The following is a 21,242-nucleotide window of genomic DNA, read 5'->3' as shown; positions in this document are numbered from 1 at the left end:
TGTTCCCTCTGTCAGTTACTTGGTTTATTTTTATAGGGTTTGGTAGAATGTGGTAGGGCTGCTAGTGATGTTTCTCTATTCTACATTTACATTGGTAGTGAAATATATTTTGAAGCTCGCTGCTTGGACTTAGGGAGTCATGAGATGTCCTTTATGGAGTCCTGGCTGTGTTTGCATTGTATCAGGTTCAGCTCCTGCATCAGTCATTTAGCAAGTGAGGTCTGTTGTTTGGCTCCATGTCTGAAGTTCAGTTATGGGGTCTTGTTTACAGACCAGGAGCCTGTCTCCAGGGTTTGTTGTTGAATCTGTATTCTGCTGTGCACCTGGGGTCCTGTTGCATTTAACCTCATATCCGAGTTCCAGTGTGGGGCCCATGAGCAGCTCCAGTTCTAGGACATGATGTATGGACTCTGGTGTCCAAGGTACCATGTCAGTCTCTGGCATGGGTGTGTCCTAATCTTGGTTGGGTCTGTAGACCAGTGTTAGGTGTTTGGTGCCAAGTCCCCTTTTTGGTTTGGGGGTTGGTCCAGTGCTCAGTTTAAGTCATCTAGGGTCCATGAGGCCCTGATTCTGTCTAAGGACTCTGGTGTCTGTTCAGTAATGATTGTTGTGTTCATGTTGGCAGGAAGGTAGATATGGATGAGAAAGAGAGCAAAGCAAATGGGAGATTCTATTCTATAAAACTCGCAATACCTGCTCCAGAAAAGATTCTCAAGGTTCCATTTAGTCAAATCTGATAGGAGGCTCCAATATTCGTAGGTTTGATAACACAGTAGAAAAATCCATTGTGTTCTGAGAGGTCCATCATCCTCTTAGCCCTCTGGTTCAGGTTTGGGAGGAGTTTCTTTAAGGCACTGCCAGTCATGGGTTTTGGGGAAGTGAAAAGGAAATGGCTCCATTTGTAGTAGAGGCACCATGGGAGGCAGTAATGGGTGGGAAACACTGTGAGGTGCAGAATTAGATTGTTGATGGTAAAAAAAGGAAATCTTTTCTAGGTGAAAAATAGGAACATGGTCTGAAGAGATATCTGGAATTTTTACTTTGTTTTTCTTTTCCTATTTTCTGCCTTTCTGTTGAGGGAAATGCACTAGGCATGTTGCAGGTATTTCTCAGCTTTTTCCATTTGATTTTTACATTTTTTCTACATTGATTTGAGAGAAATAGGGAAGCATAAAATCATTTTTTTTCAATTAGTTGTTCCATTTAGTTATGTACTTCTTGGTCACTCCTCTTAGGTGCTGAGACCTGTGACAAAATCCACAACCTTGGCACACAAGGAGGACACTCCATGCACTGAGCCATCTGGTCAGGGAACTATAGGTTTTTTAAAATTATTATCTTTCAGCTGATGAAATTATTTTAGAATTCTAATTGCAATTTATGTTACAGGTTATTTAAAATTGTATTTTATAAGTGTAAGTATAAGGACTTCCTGGCTTATTTGTTACTAATGATTTTTTTTTTTTTTTTTTAGGGAGACAGAATGAATCAGAGAGAGGGATAGATAGGGACAAACAGACAGGAATTGAGAGAGATGAGAAGCATCAATCATTAGTTTTTCATTGTGCATTGCAACACCTTAGTTGTTCATTGATTGCTTTCTCATATGTGCCTTGACCGTGGAGCCAGTGACCTTGGGTTCAAGCTGGTGGGCTTTTGCTCAAACCAGATGAGCCCGTGCTCAAGCTGGCGACCTCGGGGTCTCAAACCTGGGTCCTCTGCATCCCAGTCCGACGCTCTTTCCACTGCGCCACTGCCTGGTCAGGCGTTACTAATGATTTCAAGGTTAAGTGTCACAAGAGGAAGAAACATGGGTTACGTAATTTCAACCTTTTGAAGTTTGTTGTCACTTCCTTTATAGTGCAGTATGGACCCTTTTCAATGTGTCTTTGCTGTTAGGTCGGGTGCATCTTGAGAACAACACATCAGTGGTGGTCAGGAGGAACAGGGGTGGGTACAGTGCATTATATGTCAGTTGTTGGATGGCAGGAACAAAAGGAGGACAAAAACGCTCAGATAGCTTGATGAAGGAAGTAGCATTTATTTAGCTGGCAGAGCAGTGTGACTGCAAAAGAGGCAACCAAACATGTACTCCCCGAAGTTAGATTTCTTACATCTTATATACCTTTTACAGAATAGAGGTTTTAATGCAAGGGGCTTGTGACTCCTTTGTCTAGAGGTACATGTCACTCTCATGACTCCAGGATGGGAGGGTGTGCTTAGGTAGATTCAGAGGATGTGTTGGAATTTTTTCAATTAAGGTATGTAAACACTGTTTCTTAAAAGCTTTTGAGAAATGAAAAAGGGAAGTGGTTTTCAGATAAGTTTTATTTTCTTTGCTTTGTGTAGCAAGTGGCCCCAGGCACCCTTTCAGAAAACTATAGGAAGTAGTTAATCTAAAACTGCCTGACTCAGTTACCCCTGTAGGCTCCCTTCTCTTGCATTCTTCTTGTTTCTTCCTTCTCAGGGAAGAGGGGGCATGCCCCTCCCTCCTTAGTTATATTTTCTAGCTCTGTATTTTTTTTGTGTGTGTTACTATATTGGTTCTGAAATGTTATTTTCTATCCCTAAATGAGAGTTGGATGAAACCCAGGGTTATGCCCTCACCAGGTAGCTCAGTTAGTTAGAGCATCATTCTGATACACCAAGGTTGTAGGCTTGATCCTCAGTCAGGGGACCTCTAAGAATTAAACAGTGAATGCATGCAAACATTGGTGCTGTCATATTTGGAGTTTAGCAGTTCTAATAGGTGTGAGAGTAGTATTATTCTAGTCTTATTGTGTCATTTCTTAATGATACATCAGGCAGAGCTTATTTTTACAAGGTTAGGTGCTTGGTCTCATCAACATAAGAAACATGAAAACTGGGAGATTTTAGGATCTCATTTGAGCCAAAATGACTCTAAATGTTTGGGATGAAGATCTCTATTCCTACAGACTGACAGTGTAGCAATTTATATTTTATTTATTTTTTAAAATTTATTTTAGGCCAGCCTGACCTGTGGTGGCACACTGGGTAAAGCATTGACCTGGAATGCTGAGGTTGCTGGTTCAAAACCCCGGGCTTGCCTGGTCAAGGCACATATGGGAGTTGATGCTTCCTGCTCCTCCCTCTGTTCTCTCTATATCTTTTCTCTCTCTCTCTCCTCTCTCTCTAATAAAAATGAATAAAAAATAAAAAAATAAAAGGACTCTCCTTAAAAAAAATTATTTTAGGCCATGGCCGGTTGGCTCAGTGGTAGAGTGTCGGCCTACTGTGCAGGAGTACTGGGTTTGATTCCCAGCCAGGGCACACAGGAGAAGCACCCATCTGCTTTCCCACCCTTCCCCTCTCCTTCCTCTCTGTCTCTCTCTTCCCCTCCTGCAGCCAAGGCTCCATTGGAGCAAAGTTGGCCCAGGCACTGAGGATGGCTCCATGGCCTATGCCTCAGGTGCTAGAATGTCTCTGGTTGCAACAGAGCGGTGCCCCATATGGGTGGAGCATCGCCCCCTGGTGGGCGTGCCTGGTGGATCCTGGACCGGCACTTGTGGGAGTCTGTCTGACTGCCTCCCCATTTCCAACCTCAGAAAAATACAAAAAAAAATTACTTTAGACAGTGTAGAGAGGGAGGGAGGGAGAAGGTGGGAGTAGAAAGCATCAACTTTCATATGTGCCTTGATCAGGCAAGTCCAGTCTTTTTTAAATTTAATTCATTTTAGATAGTGCAGAGAAAGAAGCAATTTTTTCCTTTTTTTTTTTTTGCAAGAGAGATAGAGAGAGGAACAGATAGGGAAAGACATGAAGGGAGAAAGATGAGAAGCATCAATTCTTTGTTAGGGCTCCTTAGTTGTTCATTGCTATCATATGTGCCTTGACCAGGAGGCTACAGCACAGTGAATGACCTCTTGCTTAATCCAGCAACCTTAGGCTCAAGCCAGTGATCCTGGGGTCATATCTATGATTCCACACTGAAGCCTCCAACCCCACACTCAATCAAGCTGGTGAGCCTGTGCTCAAGCTGGCAACCTTGGGGTTTTTAACCTGGGTCCTCTGAATTCCAGTTTAGGGCTCTATGCACTGCACCACTGCCTGGTCAGTCACCATTCTCATTTTATAGATTAAAATACAGAAAAATGGAAGTTGAGAATCTTGCCTTAGGTCGCACAGCTGGTGAGGGCAGAGCTGAGATTCAAAGCAAATACTGAATGATCTGGAGTCCATGTGGTATGCACCATGAGATGCTCACCCTGTAGAGGCCAGTGAAGAGAGAGTGAGGGAGACCAGGTGCCCAGACTGAGCCAGGTACATAGACATGCACATGCACATGTTCTTCCCTGGTTTGCACCACTGCGACACAGAGGTCAGAGGAAATCATGACAGGAGCCAAGAGAAGCCCAGGGAGGAGGGTTGTGAGCTTACTAGGAGAAAAGGCTCCACTTCCTGGGAGTCAAGGAAATTCCTTTCCTGGTGAGTCTGTCTCAAATCTCTCTCCCTGGGCAGTAAGCTAAGTAGATTGACTTCAGACTTCCACATTTCCAGTTGCTGAGTTTCTATGCATGACAGTGTGAGTTCTCTGTGGCTCTCCTGGAACTCTGGTTCCAGTGACAGGGGAAATGAGGTATGTGAGCTTCAAAGTTTTATGAAGATAAGATTTATTAGAACAGGAGGCTTGGAGAACCATGGAGGAGATTGGTGTTGACATTCCCATAGCACTTAAGGAACTGTTTGTCTAGCTCATCTCTTGTTATGAAAGTGAAGAATTTGTTTAATGAGTTACTTTTGTATTAATTACACTCTTGGGAGAGAAGTGGTCAGTAAACTCCTTCTGAAGTCTCTTCAGAGGCGGGATATGACCCATGTAAAAGCTATGGCCGTGGAGATGCAATTTTATGCTAATAACTCACTACACTCTTTGCAAACATAAGGCTTCTCCCCTGAGTGTTTTCTCTGGTGTCTGAGATGTGACTTCTGTGCAAAACCTTGCTCACACTCCCTGCAAACATAGGGCTTTTCCCCTGAGTGTGTCCTCTGGTGTATGAGGAGATTTGACTTCTGTGCAAAACCTCGCTCACACACCCTGCAAACATAAGGTTTCTCCCCTGAGTGTGTCCTCTGGTGTATGAGGAGATGTGACTTCCGTGCAAAGCCTCGTTCACACTCCCTGCAAACATAGGGTTTCTCCCCTGAATGTGTCCTCTGGTGTATGAGGAGATGTGACTTCCGTTGAAAACCTCGCTCACACACCCTGCAAACATAGGGTTTCTCCCCTGAGTGTGTCCTCTGGTGTATGAGGAGATGTGACTTCCGTGCAAAGCCTTGCTCACACACCCTGCAAACATAGGGTTTCTCCCCTGAGTGTGTCCTCTGGTGTATGAGGAGATGTGCCTTCTGTGCAAAACCTTGCTCACACACCCTGCAAACATAAGGTTTCTCCCCTGAGTGTGTCCTCTGGTGTATGAGGAGATGAGACTTCCATGCAAAGCCTCGTTCACACTCCCTGCAAACATAGGGTTTCTCCCTTGAATGTGTCCTCTGGTGTATGAGGAGATGTGACTTCCATGCAAAGCCTCGCTCACACACCCTGCAAAAATATGATTTCTCCCTTGAGTGTGTCCTCTGGTGTATGAGGAGATGTGACTTTTGTGCAAAGCCTCGTTCACACTCCCTGCAAACATAGGGCTTCTGCCCTGAGTGTGTCCTCTGGTGTATGAGGAGATCTGACTTCCGTACAAAGCCTCGTTCACACTCCCTGCAAACATAGGGTTTCTCCCCTGAGTGTGTCCTCTGGTGTATGAGGAGATGTGACTTCCATGCAAAGCCTCGTTCACACTCCCTGCAAACATAGGGCTTCTCCCCTGAGTGTGTCCTCTGGTGTATGAGGAGATGGGACTTCCATATAAAGCCTCGCTCACATGCACTGCAAACATAGGGCTTCTCCCCTCAGTGTGTTCTCTGGTGTATGAGGAGATCTGCCTTCCATGCAAAACCTCGCTCACACTCAATGCAAATATAGGGCTTTTCCCCTGATTGTGTACCCTGCTGTATGAGGAGATCTGCCTTCTGTGTAAAGCCTTGTTCACACTCCCTACTAATATAGGGCTTCTCCCCTGAGTGTGTCCTCTGGTGTTTGAGGAGGTTTGACTTCCGTGTAAAGCCTCGCTCACACTCACTGCAAACATAAGGCCTCTCCTCTGAGTGTGCCCTGTGTTGTCTGAGAATATGTGACTTATCTTCAAAGCCTTGCCCACACTCTCCATACTTGACAGCTACAATTCTTGACATTCCTACTCCCATAGATACTTTGCCTGTGTCCACTGAATTTACTTCCTGGCCTGTGCTGGACACTTCTTATATCATTCTCTCTTGTTCACTAGAGCTTCCCATGTGTCCTTTACAAGGTTTGAAAAAGGCCCTTGAAATCCTCCTCTGCTTGGTCCTTTTAAGCAAAAGGCTGGACTTTTCTTTGACCCCTTGACCTTCAGCTTTGTCATCCCAGTTGTGTGTATAAGTATGTTGCTGCTGCATACTTGGATCCTCTAGGCAGGAATCCTCTGATTGGAGCAGTTTTCTTGTTGATGTTCCTGGGAAAATCTGAGGGGGGTGACTGGGTCCCACGTGTTGGGTGAGGAATTTCTGACTGGAGAAGACGAGAGAGCAGGAAGGACACGGGTGTATCTCTGGCTTTGGTTCCGCTGAAAGAGTAAATTTCGGTCAGGATAGAGGTTGATAAGGCTGCATGGGTCATATGTTTTGTCTGATGTTAAGACATCTCCCATGAGTCATTCTTACGTGTTTGACAGTATAATTTCTCTCTTCCACAAACTGATTCTTTATAGTCTGGGTTTTTTTCTTTATAGTCTGTTTTATCTTTTAATTTTTATGTACTGTATCTTCTTTAGAAATCCAGAAAGCCCATATCAAGGGTCCTTTGTACATATTACCAGATGAGGGACTGTCAAGTAGCATCAGGGGGCTGTTTCACCCCTTGTATGGGTGGAACAATGCTTACCTTTCTTATGTACATGTAGATTTTAACACAGTTGTTTAGAAAGACCACTGGCCCTAATTAGGAACTGATTCCCTCATAGTTTCCCATAGATGATAAACTGAAAATATGTCCTTTCTCAAGCCTCACACCAAATATTCATACTTGATTTCATTTAGTGTCAGCCCATTTCATATACAATGGGAAGTCCTGTTTCAAAATATTTCGCTGAACATACTTTTTAAAAATTGATTGATTTTAGAGAGACAGAGAGGTGGACGAAGAAGAAATAAAAGAAGAAAAAGAAAAAGGAGAGAGAGAGAGAGAGAGAGAGAGAGAGATAAAGGCATTTATTCATTTTTCTACCTAGGCATGCAGTCATTGGTCATTTCTCATATGTGCCCTGAACCAGGCTCAATCTTGGTATTACAGGATGATGCTGTAACTGACTAACCAGCCAGGGCCCCCAACCATACTTCTTACATGCCTGACTCCTATTTCTCTCTAGGTAATCCACCATCCTCTCTCACTTGGAGATGAAGTAATCTCTGAGAGGATTCCCCACTGAAGTGTATTTTACAAAAATTAACAAAGCAAATAAGAGAATAAGTCTCCCTGTAGCTGAAAATAACACCATTGTCCCACCTCACTCAGGAAGGTCCCCAGTGTCTCAGCTTGGATCACAGCACTGCATTTCCAGGCTGCTGGGCATCTATCTGACCTCTGCTCTTACCCTGTATGCTATACAGGAGTGGCCCTCAGAAAACAGGCCCTGGACAGTTTCTCAGTGGACAGAGTGTTGGCCTGGCATGTGGAAGTTCCAGGTTCAATCCTCGGTAAGGCACAAATGAGAAGTGACTATCTGTTTCTCTTCCCCTCCCTCTCTCCCTTCTCTCTTTCTTCCCCTGCTAGAGCCAGTGCCTCAATTGGTTTGAGCATCAGCAAGATAACTCAGTTGGTTCAAGTGTTGACCTCCAGCACTGAGGATAGCTCGGTTAGTCTGAGCATGGTCTTCATACTGGGGTGGCTGGGTGGATACTGGTTGGGGCACATGAAGGAATCTGTCTATCTCCACTCCTCTCACATAAAAAATTAAATCCAAAGTAAAAAATAAAAAGATTTTTCCTAAGAATCAAAGGCATATGAAATGAATTCTTCATTTCTGAAGCATCTGATTTGAAATCTTACTGACTTTAGAGTGTACCATGAAAATTTCTAAGGTGAGTTCTCTCTTTTCTTTCCATTTTGAAGAACAGTTGTGCCCACATCCAGCTGCTGTCAGCTCTCTCTTCCACTTGCTGCTGCACTTGATGCCCAGCTTCTGGCCATACTCGTCATCATGCCAGACTAGCAGCTCACAGTCTGGCCTGATGACCTGGCAGGTTCGGTAGAAAATCTGCCCATGATACTGAAAGTCCACCAGGTTCTGCTCTTCATCATCCCGGGCACAGTTCACATACCTGGGATTGAGGCAGATGAAAGAAAAGAAACCCAGAGGCGATGAGTTCTTACAACCTCTCAGATCCATGTCCAGCTCTGCACATGACACTCGGGCTCTGATGTCGCTGACATTCACAGTGCTCCCGGAGAACCTTCTCTCCAATGTCTGAGCATGTCACAATGTCATATGACTTCCAATGTCGATGTCCTGCCTACGGTGCTCATCCTGCCTAATACCATTTTCCAAAGCCAATTGCAGATGTAACCTTAACCCAGATTGGCCATTAAACACAGTGAACTCTAGCTTCTCTAAACTAGCTCAGGTCCTGTTTATATCACAGAACTTGCTACTTGATGTTGGATTGTGTGTCTAGATTAGTTCACATCATTCAATACTCAGACCAAGTCCATCTTTTCTTGAGAGGCCTTTCTCCATTCTCCTCACATTTTATTTAGGTAGCTTCAACCAGGTTCCCATAAAAACCTGGAGGTCTCTCCCACCCCCAGAAGTGAGAAGTGGAAAAATAGACAGACTCCTGCATGCGCCTTACCAGGATCCACCCGGCATGCCCACCAGGGGGCGATGATCTGCCCATCTGGGGCACTGCTCTGCTGTAACCAAAACCATTCTAGTGCCTGAGGTGGAGGCCATGGAGCCATCCTCAGAGCTGGGGTCAACTTTGCTCTAATGGAGCTTTGGCTGGGGAGGGGAAGAAAGAGACAGAGATAGAGGAGAGGGGGAAGAGTGGAGCAGATGGGTGCTTCTGTGTGCCCTGGCTGGGAATCAAACTCTGGACTTCCACAGGCCAGGCTGATGCTCTACCACTGAACCAACCTGCCAGGACTTGGAGGTCTCTTTGTCTTAGCAAAATCTTAAAGAACAATAATAGCTTATTCACATTTTCTAGCCCCTGATAAAAGATCCTCTCAGGCAACTGCCCCATGATCATTGCTCTGCAGGCTTCAGATCTCAGTTCTAGTTAGAAGGGAGGCTGGGATATTTGCTGCCCTCAGAGGTATAGGCCAGTGGTCAGCAATCTCATTATTCAACAGAGCCAAATATTAACACTACAATGATTGAAATTTCTTTTAAGAGCCAAATTTTTTTAAACTTATACTATATAGGTAGGTACATTCCTTATTGAGGTAGTGCCTGCACATGGTATTTTGTGGAAGAGCCACATTCAAGGGACCAAAGAGTTGCATGTGGCTCATGAGCTGAAGTTTGCTGACCACTGGTTTAGGCTATCCTTGGTTTAAGTATGCTAGCACTGTGAACTTCTCAAAAAAAATTTATAGTTAAATATTTGTAATATAAATTGTTACACTGTGTCTGCAATTAATCCTCCATAAGAAGATGGGTTATGTGATCTGCTTAGGTAATGAATACCTGCATCTAAACTGGAATATAGGAAGGGCTTAAATAATGTTCATTAGATCAATTAAAGTGTAATTCAGACCCTCAAAGTTTTTTTCTAGTGCCTAAATTTTGTCTAGCATAGAGATTTATATTTTGAGAACATATGCTATATTTTTATTCCCTTTTTTCTCTAAATACCTCTTGCTTTGAAAGAGCACCAAATGGAGAAAAAAGAGGAACAGAGGATTGAGGGAGACTGCTGAGGGAGGCATGATGAGAAGGAAAGATGTATGGGCCTGAGAGGGATGACTGTTCTCGTGACTCCCAGAAACTTCTTGGCCTTACCTCATCCAGTTGGTGCAGGATTCATCTTTCCCATTCACATGCATTTAGCAGTTTCTCCCTTTGGTGATCTGCATTTCAGGAAGAAAAAATAAAGGTTTTTTTTGGTTGAGGAAGTAATAGAGAAATTATTTTACCCTACTATCAACAAAACTCTTTCAGCTTGCATGCATTGCCACTCATGACCACATGATACTTTCCTTATTCATCACATCTGAGTTGACCTGTCCATTCAGGGCTGGGAGGAGGCATTCCTTTGTGTCTGTACCACTTTGCTTCCACTTAACCTGTGATCCTCAACAGGAACTCTATGGTCTGCAGAGTCCACTCAGTACCCAGAGCTATTTTCTCCATCCATGTCCTAGCATGTAGAATGGCAGGTCCCAACAAGCTATGGGAGGGAAGTGGGAAGCCACAAGATAGGGGAAGAGGTAAATACTTCTCACCTGCCAGGAGTATCTGTTGTTGCCTGCCTCTTCATCTTCTGTGATCTGGCCCTTATAAGGGCCAAAGTGCAGACCCACTGGCAGAGCAGATGCCTTGTTCCACACTCCAAGACCAGCTTCAGGGATGCCTGATGGTCCAATTCTCAACCCAGGGGGCAGAGTGAGGGCTGCGTGGTTTCGATGCCCCTTATCCACTGCACTGTCTTTTACAAATGTAGGGGGCCCATGCACATCATAACTGTCAATGAAGAAGTTCTGACACTTCTCACAATCTGGGGGTGAGAGCAACAGGGATTAGGGAAGGTGTAGTGCATGTTTCTGGACATATAGAGCTTCAGAAAGAGCCCAGGAACACACATCTTTGAACCCAATTCTGTAGTGCAAGTCTCTAGGTGAACGGAATGCTCTAAGGGGCAAATGACCAGATGAAATTATTGTATGAAGACATGACATGCTTTGTGAGGGTCACTTACAGAGGTAGTTATCATCCTGGGGCCTGCTGACCTCTTGGTACACTTGGCCTTTTCTTTCTCGTAGGCTATACATCTTTACTTCAGTCTCCTTTCTCCTGAGTTCTAAGTTGGAGAAGAGTGAGTTTGGTGGAGTTAGGAGTGTTAGTCCCTATTTTGTCAGAAAACACACAATTTCCTTCCATCAAATTATCACCTGTCCTTCTACATACTCTGGTATTTTCTTTTGTCAACTATTGGTTCAGAGAGCCTCTATAATAGTAAGCCTCTACACTGACTACAGATGGCCAATTCAATTTTTGTTTCTAGATCTTCCCATTGTGAGATTTAATTTCCCAAAATTTAGTTATTCATAAAATATTTATTAGGGACACAGTATCTGTAAGGCATTTAGTAAAGGCAGGTATACAACACCAGCAGCATATGGTTGCTATTATCAGAGATGTATTTATTGGACAATGTGTGTCAGTTCTTTTACATTGAATTTAAGGCCTAGCCAGTATAGAGCATTGGCTCAGTGTATGTCCCGGGTTTGATTCTGGTCAGGCTACATAGGAAAAGTGACCATCTCTTTCTCCACCCCTCCCTCTCCCTCTTCTGTCTCTCTTCCTTTCCTGCAGTCAGTGGCTCAATTGGTTCGGGCATTGGCCCTGGGTGCTAAGGATGGCTCTGTTAGCTAGAGCACATCACCCTGAGGTGCTAAAAACCAGCTCAGTACTCGAGAATTAGGGTTGCCGGTAGATCCTGGTAAGGGTGCATATGAGAGTCAGCCTCACTATCTCCCCTCCTCTTATCTAAAAAATAAATAAATATATACACAAATAAGTAAATTGAATTGAATACTATCAAAGAATATATGCACATATCTTCCCCTTACAAATTAGCATTCAAGAGCTCAGAGAATTTGTAAGATTTGCCCAAAGCTCCAGTGCTAAATTTACTCTTAGTTTAGTAGAGCTTAAATCCAGGCCTATCCAAAGTCCACCCCACATACCTAGGCCATACTTATTAGCCTTTCTAGAAAACTCAGAGGAACTGAAATCTACAAATGATTTTCTCTTATCCAATTTTCATCTAAAGTGTTGTCCAGAGGGTCTTGCTTTTCCAGGATGAACTGTGATGCTGAGGACCCAAGTTTGAAACCCTTAGGCTGCTGGCTTCAGTGCAGGCTAATCCGGCTTGAGTGCATGCTCACCAGCTTGAGCACAGGGTCACCGGCTTGAGCATGGGATCATAGGCATGACCCCATGGTCGATGGCTCATGTCCAAGGTAGCTGGCTTGAGCAAGGGGTCACTTACTGTGTTGTAGCCTCCCAGTCAAGGCACATATGAGAAAGTAATTAATGAACAACTAAGGAGCTGCAATGAAGAATTGATGCTTCTTATCTCTCTCCATTTTAGCCAGTCTATTCCTGTCTGTCCTTCCCTCTTTATCTCTCACTAAAATAAAAAAGAAAAAGAAAAAAACATGATCATGTCAAAAATATAATAAAGGTCACTTAAGTGGACAGAAAATCCATTTCTTTAACATAAAACTTTCTCTTTTCTGTCTACCCGACCTGTGGTGGCACAGTGGATACAGCCATGACCTGGAATACTGAGGTCACCAGTTTGTAACCCCAGGATTGCCTGGTCAAGACACATATAAGAAGCAACTACTACAAGTTGATGCTTCCTGCTCTTGTCTGCCTCCCCATTCTCTCTTTCTCACTCTTCTCTCTAAAATCAATAAATTAAATTATTTATTGATTTTAGAGAGAGAGGAGGGAAGAGAGTGAGAGAGAAACATTGATTTGTTGTTCCACTCATTTATGCATTTAGTGGTTAATTATTCTTTCTTTTTTCTTTTCATTTAGCTAGAGAGACAGACAGGAAGGGAGAGAGATGAGAAGCATCAACTTATACCTGCGGTACCTTAGTTGTTCATTGATTGCTTTCTCATACATGCCTTGACCAGGGGACTCCAGCTCAGTCAGTGACCCCTTGCTCAAACCTGCAACCTTGGGCTCAAGCCAGCAAGTTGGGCTTCAAGCCAGTGACCATGGGGTCACATCTATGATCCCATGCTCTAGCCAGCGACCCCACACTCAAGCTGGTGAACCCATCCTCAAGCCACAATCTTGGGGTTTGGAACCTGGGTTCTCATCATCCCAGATTGATGCTCTATCCTCTGTGCTACCACCTGGTCAGGCTCAAATGGTTTATTCTTATATGGGCCCTGACTGGACATCAAACCCAGAACATTGGTGTATGGGGATGACTCTCTAACGAATTAAGCAACTTGGCCAGGGTTCCTTTCCATCTTCTTGTTTCAGAGTAGCCTTGTACAGTCTAATGGTACAGTGACCACCTTGCCTGCTTTTCTTCTTATCCTTTCACCTTTACAGATTTGGCTGTTCTTGCCCTTCCTTAATCATCAGATTCTGTGGACCACAGAAACCATTGGGTCAAGCTTGAGATCACATCTGTGCTTCATCTATGTTTCAATGCTAGACCATGAAAGCAGAAGGACCTTACTGACCACACCCTTATAAAACCAGAGGCACTGAAGAGATGGCTGACACAGGGCCTGATACAATGGTCCCTACCCTGGCTCATAACCCCAGGTGCCTTAATCACCATGATTAATCCTTTCCCATCTGCAATGTGGCCTGTGTAGGGACCCACCTTACCCTGAAGGTTGCATGAGAGGTTGCATAAGGAACAAGGAACTTAGAGCTGACCCAGCCCCCAAATCCTGTTTATCTAGATTTGTAACAGTTTTAAAACTTTTCCGGCCTGACCTGTGGTGGCGCAGTGGATAAAGGATCGACCTGGAAATGCTGAGGTTGCTGGTTCAAAACCCTGGGCTTGCCTGGTCAAGGCACATATGGGAGTTGATGCTTCCAGCTCCTCCCCCCCAGTCTCTCTCTCTCCTCTCTCTCTTCTCTCTAAAAATGAATAAACTAAAAAAAATTAAATTAAAAAAAATAAAATAAAATTAAAAAAAATAAAAAAAATTCTTTTCCACTGCCTGCCCTATGTTACTATGCCATGTGACTTCTCCCCCTGCCAATAGCTAATAGCCAAGTCTGCTTTTGGAAACTGCTTGCTTGCTCAGCCTATATAAGACCTAGTTTGTAAGCGTTTGGGCGCAGCTCTCATCTGCGACTTTTTAAGAGTATAGTGTCCCTGAGACACCTGAGAGTCCGCCCCTGCACAGGTTAAAAGCTTGGCCAATAAATTTTCCATCTAAATTCCTGAAAGTCTCCGACATCTGTTTTGTACCCCGGTGGATGCTACATTTTGGGGGCTTGTCCGGGTTCCCCTTCAGTGGGACCTTTGGTCAGAGTCCAGAAGAACAGCTCAAGCTGGGTAAGTTTTGCTGGGGATCCCATGTAGTCTGTTTCTGGCTCCGGAGCATTTGCACCCTGTGGCGGTAGACAGGATGCTGTCAGAGACCCACCCAGGCACTCAGGGGAAAGGGCAGGACACTGCTCCCTGAGTTATCTGTATCAGTAAAAAGGTGACCGGTAACATTAGGAATTTCTGCACTGAGCTGCGGTTTGGCTGTGTGTGAATGCCTGAGTCAAATGTAAGACAGGTGAGAGGAAGAAATCTGAATGAAAAACTTGCTTGGGTGTGTTTAAGTCTGTTTATATATTTTTTTAGTATTGTTGTTCTTGTGTGGGTTTTTATTGAGAAAGCAGAAAAGAGGATTCAAATTGAGAACCAAAAAATGGGACAACAAGAGTCTGTACCCGGTTCTCCACTAGAGTGCCTGCTAAACAGTTTCTCTGATTTTCAGAAAAGAGCACAAGGGTACGGGGCACCACCTCCAGACTGAGAGACCCTGCGGAACCTAAGTCAGTTAGAATTGTCCGCCTTCAACGTAGGATGGCCCACTGAGGGAACTTTTGATCTCCCTATAGTGTTTGCTGTTCGAGCTATTATCTACCAGGTGCCCCACCTGGACCAACAATTATATATTGATATGTGGGGGTTGATATTGCTACTGAGAAGCCTGGGTATATCAGAAGGTATCTAAAAAAGGGCAAGAGAGAGAGAGGGGCAATATGTGTTACCGCAAGTAACCAGAAAACAAGGAAAAGCAGCAAGGAAGTAAAAGAGAGAACCAACACCCCAAAGCAGTCTAATGTACAGTCATCTAGAATTTACCCTGTCTTGCTGAGGATCCCTTAGACCCAGTAAACTTCCCTCCTCCCTATCAGAGACAGGACGAACCTGATTCCACACAGCAGGAAGAAAATAGATTTTTGAGTCCACCACACACCCGAGGAGGGACAAGCTATTCGGCTCCTCCTCCTCAGGCGGGATCCGCTGCCATTTTGGCTCCTCCTCAGGCAGGAGCCACCGCCATTTTGCCGTTTAAGGAAGCACCCCCATCACTAGAAGCCAGCCCAAGGGCCCCCTCTCGTATGATTTATGTGCCTTTCTCCACTAGTGACCTCTATAATTGGAAGCACCAAAATCCCTCATTCTCAGAAAAACCTCAAGGATTAATCTCCTTACTTGAGACTGTTTTTAGAACCCATCAACCGACATGGGATGATTGTCAACAGCTTTTGCAGACTTTGTTCACCACAGAGAAAAGAAACCGCATAAGCCAGGAAGCGGAAAAGGCTTTCCTAGAGGATGGGGGAACAGAGAGGGAAATAAGGGATGTCCTCCCTAGACAACCACCAAACTGGGACCCCAATGTTAGCAGGAAAGGGAGGCACTCTCTCAGTATCGCCGGGCTCTACTGCGGGGACTGAAGGCAGCAGCCAGGAAGCCTACTAATTTTAGTAAGGTAAGTGAGGTTATCCAGTGACCAGAAGAGTCCCCTGCCGCACTTTTAGAGTGGCTAATGGACGCCTACTGGGTTTATACCCCTATAGATCCAGAAGCTGAAGAAAATCTCAGGTTAGTGAATATAGCTTTTGTGACACAAGCAGCATCAGACATTAGGAAGAAGCTTCAAAAGTTAGAGGGATTTGAAGGAGAAAATAGAAGTAAGCTGTTAGAAATAGCTCAGAAAGTATATGTAAATAGGGATGCCGCGGAATTAGAAAAAGCGGCTGTCAAAATCCTCCTTGCTGCTAACAGCTCTGAAAGAAAGGGAAAAGAAGGGCAGCAACATCAAGGTAAGGGGAGAGGCCCACCGCAGAGGCAACTAGACAAGGACCAGTGTGCATACTGCAAAGAGAAGGGACACTGGAAGAAGGACTGCCCTAAACGGCGGGCTGAAAGGCCCAACCAGGAATCACAGGTACTGCTCCAATTGGACTGACGGGGCCAGGGCTCTATCCCTGTTGGCTCCCAGGAGCCCATGGTCACCTTAACAGTCGAAGGAAAGCCTACTAGCTTCCTGGTCGACACGGGAGCGACATATTCAGTCTTAAAGAGTCCACAAGAAAAAATACAAAAAGAAACCACGTAGGTAGTCGGGGTAACAGGAAAAGCAGTATCCTACCCACGGGCCACTGCTAGGATCACTGATCTAGGCCGCGGCACCATCACCCACTCATTTCTAGTCATTCCAGATTGTCCTTACCCACTCCTGGGTCAAGACCTCTTACAGAAGCTTCATGCCACGATCACCTTCAAACAAGAAGACAGTGGCCGGGAAAAAGGAAGCCTAGAGGTAACGATGCCCATATCAGAAGAATACCTGATAGCGGCCCTCCAGGGAGGTAAGGATAAATCTATCGGGGTCCCAGAGGAACTAAGGCAAAAGGTACCCGGAGTGTGGGCTGAAGCCAACCCGCCAGGCCTAGCCACCCATCAGCCACCTGTTATAGTGCAGCTGTTAAGCACCGCTAGCCCTGTGCGGGTGAAGCAATATCCCGTTCCAGCGCGGGCCAAGCACTGTATAGCACAACATTTAAAGTGGCTTTTAGTAGGAGGCATCCTCCGGGAGTGTCAGTCTGCCTGGAACACGCCTTTGTTACCGGTTCAAAAACCTGGGACCCAGGTCTATCGCCCGGTATAAGACCTGCGGGAACTCAATGCCTGGGTAGAGACTATACACCCCACAGTGTCAAACCCCTATACCCTGTTGAGCTCATTGCCCCCTACGCATACATATTATTCAGTATTGGACTTGAAGGATGCTTTCTTCTGCATCCCACTAGCCCCCAGAAGCCAAGACATATTTGCTTTTGAATGGAATGATCCAGAAAATGGACTAGTGGGACAGTATACTTCGACCAGGCTTCCCCAAGGGTTCAAGAATTCTCTCACTATCTTTATTGAAGCTCTGAGCAAAGACTTGCAGGGGTTCAGAGCTGACCACCCATCAGTTGTACTGCTACAGTATGTGGATGACATCCTCATCGCTGTAGCCAAAGAAGAGCAATGCAGGACGGCCACCTTGGATCTACTCCAGGATCTCCAGCAGATGGGATATCGAGTCTCTGCCAAGAAGGCCCAGATTGTCACCCAAACTGTAGGTTACTTGGGGTATAACTTACAAGGGGGACAAAGGACATTATCCAGCCAAAAAATTCAAACTGTGTTGCAGATCCCAAAACCCACTAACAAAAGGCAAGTGCGGGAATTTCTGGGTGCAGTAGGATATTGCAGACTCTGGATATTAGGATTTGCAGAGTTGGCCAGGCCCCTCCATGAATTAACATGGGGCAAAGAAGAACAGTTTATTTGGACAGACAAGGAAAGGAAGGTTTTCCAGGCACTGAAGGAAGCCCTAGTAGCTGCCCTGGCATTGGCGCTACCAGATATGGCCAAACCTTTCCAGTTGTACATTGCTGAAAAGGGAGGGGTAGCCTTGGGAATCCTCAGCCAAGAGCTTGGGCCATGGAAGAGGCCTGTAGCATACCTATCCAGGAAGCTAGACCCCATAGCGTCTGGCTGGCCAACCTGTTTGAGGGCACTTGCTGCTACCTCAATCCTAGTTAAGGAGGCCAACAAGCTGACATTGGGTCAGGACATCCAGGTTATTTGAGAGCACTATCTAGAACAAGTGCTGCATACCCCACCTGATAGCTGGCTCTCCAATGCACGACTGATGCAATACCAAGCACAGTTATTGAATCCCCCGGCAGTGCATTTCTTGAACACGGCAGCCTTAAATCCTGCCACCTTGCTACCGTTGCCAGACCCATCAGTGGTCCAAGACTGCAGACAGATATTGGACACTGTCACAGGGGCCAGACCGACCTTCAGGACCAGGCCTATGAGAAGGCAGTCCTCACGCTGTTCACTGATGGAAGCAGTTATGTCCGAGATGGACAAAGATATGCAGGAGCAGCCGTAACTACCCAGGACAGTGTCTTATGGCAGAAGGCATTACCAAAAGGTACGTCTGCACAGTGAGCAGAGTTAATTGGACTTACACAGGCCCTCCAGATAGCTGAGGGCAAAGTGGCCAACATTTACACGGACAGCAGATACGCCTTTGCCACTGCTCACATTAATGGTGCCATTTACAAAGAAAGAAGCATGCTAATGGCAGGGGGAAAGGAAATTAAGAATAAGACTGAGATCTTAGCCCTGCTTGATGCCATTTGGCTTCCCTCTAAAGTAGCCATAATTCATTGCAAAGAACATCAAAAAGGGGACTCTCCAATTGTTCAAGGAAACCGTTTTGCTGACATCGCTGCTAGAGAAGCTGTGGAAGAAGGGACTGCAGACATTCTTCCACTCTTGCCTCAACCCTTACTGCCTCCAGACCCTAAATATACTCCTGAAGAAGAGCAGGAAGGAAAGCAATTAGGGGGTAAAAGAAATAAGCAGGGGTGGATAGAACTTCCTGACACCAGACTCTACCTACCCCAAGGAATAATAGGAGAAATTGCAAAGGAAATCCACACAAGTTCCCACTTAGGGCAAAATAAGATGGAACAACTAATTAAGAAGTACTATAGGGGACCTCAGATTAGGAATATAGTACAATCTATAGTTTCTAGATGTAAGGCTTGTGCTAAGGTCAATGCTATAAACAAGAAGCTTCCCCCTTTAGTTAGATATAGGGGAAAGTGCCCAGGAGAGTTATTGGAAATAGATTTCACAGAAATGACTCCAGGAAAGGCAGGATTTAAGTATCTACTTTTGCTAATAGACACTTTTACAGGATGGACAGAAACCTTTCCCACTAAAGGTGAAATTGCTTCCATGGTTTGCAAGATCCTACTAAGAGAGATCATCCCTAGATATGGAATTCCCATAGCCGTAGGGTCTGATAATGGACCAGCCTTCATTTCTAAAATCTCTCAGGAATTAGCTAAAAGGTTAGGAATTAACTGGAAATTACATTGCATTTACAGGCCTCAGAGTTCTGGGCAAGTAGAAAGAATGAATAGGACCCTAAAAGAAACCTTAATCAAGTTAAAGGAGGAGACCGGCAAGAACTGGGTAGAGTTACTCCCCTTCGCCTTGTTCCGGTTCAGAAGTACCCCATATGTCAACAAGTGGACTCCCTATAAGCTCATGTTTGGACAACCTACTCCATTAGTTCCCCAGCTTACTAGAGAAAAAATAGAGGTATCTAATCATAATTTCCTCAAGTCCCTACAGGCATTACAGCAGATCTGAGAGGAAGTGCGAGAACTAAGGAGGGAAAGAGGAGCAGCCCAAGAAAGCAGCACCCGAGAACCTCCACCAGAGCCTGGACAATGGGTATGGATCCTTAATCATCGCAGGGGAAACCTCGAGCCAAGGTGGCAAGGGCCATTCCAGGTATTGCTCAGCACACCTTCTGCTGTTAGAATTGCTGAGAAGCCCTACTGGATCCACCTATCCCATGTGAAGCAGGCCCAGGAACCAGGAGAGAATAATAGGACATGGCGAGTGCGACGGGACCCCGATCAGCCTCTCAAGGTCACCTTCTCCAAGGAATAAGGACTCTAATATTTTATTGGACCAATAATCCTAAACAAGGTTTTAGGTTTCATCAAAAAAAGAATAGAAGTTGTTAAGCTCATGGTTCTTTCTCAGCCTTACACGCTCCTAGCAGGGGAAGAAAACGAGTCAAAGGTTTAACTCATGTCTAAGAAAAAGGGGGGAATGTAGGGACCCGCCTTACCCTGAAGGTTGCATGAGAGGTTGCATAAGGAACAAGGAACTTAGAGCTGACCCAGCCCCCAAATCCTGTTTATCTAGATTTGTAACAGTTTTAACAGTTTTAAAACTTTTCCACTGCCTGCCCTATGTTACTATGCCATGTGACTTCTCCCCCCACCAATAGCTAATAGCCAAGTCTGCTTTTGGAAACTGCTTGCTTGCTCAGCCTATATAAGACCTAGTTTGTAAGCGTTTGGGCGCGGCTCTCATCTGCGACTTTTTAAGAGTATAGTGTCCCTGAGACACCCGAGAGTCCGCCCCTGCACAGGTTAAAAGCTTGGCCAATAAATTTTCCATCTAAATTCCTGAAAGTCTCCGACATCGGTTTTGTACCCCGGTGGATGCTACAGCCGGCACTGCCCAGGGAGCCCTGTCCTGGAGCACTGCTCACTGGCCAGACCTTCATCCTCCTCTTGTGATGAGAAGTGTTCTGAATGAGTTATTTCTTATGTGCTTTTATACTTTTATACCGTTCCTGCTCATTAACACATCTATAAACATATGTAATTATTTACACAGGGAAGCAGTGTAACAAATCCCCCCTTACTTCACAATGCACTATATGCATCTCGCTTGTTTGCTAAATGCAAGCTCTGTCCCTTGTTATCTGTTTAGAGGCTGGGGACCTGACCCTGGGTCAATTTCAAATGGACAGCGCGTGCCTGCATCCCCTCACCTCGCTGCCTCCGAGTCCATTCTTCATGCGAGTCCTCAGTGTCATCCGCCGGGGGTCTGGTGGCCTGCCATCGGTGAACCATGAAAGCAGGCCGATGGGCGCCGAGCCCTGGGGAGAAACAAAATCGTGGTCCCAAAAGCAAAGTGCTTGTATGAGCAGTCCTGACACTTAGCCCGCCCTCATGCAGCCCGCGATTCCCGCCCGGGCGCCGTCTCCTTTGCGCAGCAGCGCGTCCAGGTTTTTCTCCACGTTGGGGCTGCGCGCCTTCTCCCAGTCAACCATGGCAGACACCCGGCGGGGAGATGTAGGCGCGGATGTCCCTGAAGGCGCCGGGGGCCTGTGGGGGCGGGGGGGGGAGGGGGAGAAACGCGGCCACGTGACCGCACGCAGCGGCTGGAAGGAACCGCTCGTTGCCCCGCTGGGTCCGCCCCCCGCCTTGCCTGCCGCCCTGTGCTCATCTGCAGCGCAGCCCACGCCCTCC

At 45.6% G+C, this 21,242-nt stretch overlaps 1 pseudogene; it reads right to left on the bottom strand.

Moving 5' to 3' along the window:
• Window positions 1-4,866: 4,866 nt before the first annotated feature.
• On the bottom strand, window positions 4,867-20,843 carry LOC136386979 (histone-lysine N-methyltransferase PRDM9-like; annotated as a pseudogene).
• Window positions 20,844-21,242: the final 399 nt, after the last annotated feature.

This window comes from Saccopteryx leptura, unplaced genomic scaffold (assembly GCF_036850995.1).
Source record: "Saccopteryx leptura isolate mSacLep1 unplaced genomic scaffold, mSacLep1_pri_phased_curated manual_scaffold_33, whole genome shotgun sequence".
NCBI lineage: Eukaryota > Metazoa > Chordata > Mammalia > Chiroptera > Emballonuridae > Saccopteryx > Saccopteryx leptura.
The sequence above is the reverse complement of the archived record's forward strand: the minus strand, read 5'-3'. Positions and strand labels throughout refer to the sequence as shown.